Genomic DNA, 2,075 nt, shown 5'->3' on the forward strand with positions numbered 1-2,075 from the left:
TTATACCACCAAATTCATTCTTTTAAACTACCAAATACAAAGAATTTGACAGCCAAGTAACTTGCAAGTCTTTGACTGTCAAACTGAAGACTGCTTGCACACATCCTTTAACAAATTAAACTATCAAATACAACCCAAAATCTATACAATTACAATCAAATAAAAATCATCTAAAGTGTTGCTTCAGTCACGGTTACCTTCTTCCCCACTCAACCCTCAATCGAACACTCCACCCTTCTTCTCCTTCACTTCCCAGTCAAAAATCAAACACCAAACAAAACAATCCTCTTACAGTTCATCGATTTCAGTCAAAACAAGAACAAAAGAGAAAAAAAAAAGAGAGAAAAACAACACAACAGCAACCGGAGTTGCTGCTGCCTCCCACGATACCACCACGAAAAAAAATCAACAACCCCCTTTGTTTCATACCTACCCTGCTAGACAAATCTTCGCATTCGTTTTTTTTTTTTTTTTTTTTTGTTCCGGAGCTGTTAGCCACGATCACAGCCCATTTTTCGTTCTTCCGTTTCCTGTAAAAACAATAAACACAAACACCCTTGATCGATCATTCTGCCAGTCTCAACATCTTTTGGATTGGATGCCAAAAAAAAAAAAAAAAAAAAAGATGAATCAAGAGGATTCCCGGTTGCTGCTTCGTCCTTACCCTTCAATCCAACTGTCTCCCATTTCCATCGCGTTTACTTCCAATCGAACCAGAAGAAGAGCAGCCAAGAACAGTCAAACCAAACCCTCGATCTGAAAATCCTAGAATCTTTTTCCCTTTTCGCCCATCGCACCATTCTTCTTCTTCGTCGAGCTCCACTGCCGAAAAACCCAGTGGTCGCTGATTGCCCTTCGCACCTCGATGCTGGAACCGAGCCAGCAGCCGCGAAGCTCCTCGCTTCCTCCCCTTCGGTCTAGTCGACCCCGAAGACACGCTTCTTCCTCCTCGCGATCTGCAACCGCCGGATACCTCGCTCAGCCCTCTTTCTGGCCAACGACGAGCATGAAAACCAAAAGCCGCACCGCTGTCTTGGTGCTTTCCTTCGTGACTGCCATCATGTCCGGTTCCTTTCCTTGATCGACCAACAAATGAAAACGGGGGGGATAAAGCCCTAATTCCTTTTATGTTGGACCATTAAACATGGGATGCATACAAAAGCCCAAAGTCATTTTTTTTTAATTAGGAAATGACCAAAATGTTCTCCTATTAAACCATGTATTCAAAATTACTCTCAACCCCAATTATTGAACCCATTTGTTTAAAACAACCTGTCAATTTGTATTTATAGTCCTAATCATTTAATCAAATTACCAAAAAGCCCCTATACTTTAGTGAAGTTACAAATCAGCCCCCAATAGTTTAAATTTGTTATGAAATGGTCCCGAGAGTAATTAAAAATTCAAGGGTTGTGGATTTGCGGTTTCACATGACAAGTTTTTCAAAAGAAACCGAATTCGAACAAGAAGAACCTACGCTTCAAGGGTGGGTGCTTGCGTCCCCTTTTTAATATTTTAGTTATTTCGCGGGGGGGGGGGGGGGGGGGGGGGGGGGGTACATGTGCCTATATATTTTGTTTATATAAATATATTATCCTTTATGCGAGAATAAAATAAATCTAATTTATAAAATTGTTATTTGAAAATTGAACATATTGTTACAAAGAACTAGTATAAACTTTTCGTAAACATATTGTGGAATTTTTATCGTGAAATAACTAGTCTACACGATAAATGTTACATGATACAAAAATATATAATTTTTATGTGACATTGTATATTATGACAAGCACATTATAACACTTTTTAGTATTTCAAGGATTCAAGCTAGTACTATTCATGTATATTTATATGTTTAAACACATAAAGTTTATACATGTACGTATGTTCATTACTTTGAAACATACATCTTTATAAAAGCAAGTACATTACACTTTTACATACATACCAAGTATACTCGTCTTCTATAATCTTCATACAATGAAATTCATTATGCCTTGTGACCAATTAAGTTAGGGCTGCGAGTTATTCACAAACTTTTTGCTTATGGCCTTTTTAGTGAGACGTTATTCATT

General features: G+C 37.9%; 1 long non-coding RNA gene across 1 annotated transcript; it reads right to left on the reverse strand.

Moving 5' to 3' along the window:
* LOC122194555 (uncharacterized) lies at nt 1–1,066 on the reverse strand. The gene is made up of 2 exons (XR_006183863.2): nt 665–1,066; nt 1–530 (listed from the first exon to the last, which is right to left on the reverse strand). It is a non-coding gene; the product is annotated as an uncharacterized LOC122194555 (long non-coding RNA).
* Between the last annotated feature and the right edge of the window lie 1,009 nt (nt 1,067–2,075).

Source organism: Lactuca sativa, chromosome 6 (genome assembly GCF_002870075.4).
Source record: "Lactuca sativa cultivar Salinas chromosome 6, Lsat_Salinas_v11, whole genome shotgun sequence".
In the NCBI taxonomy this organism is placed as follows: domain Eukaryota; kingdom Viridiplantae; phylum Streptophyta; class Magnoliopsida; order Asterales; family Asteraceae; genus Lactuca; species Lactuca sativa.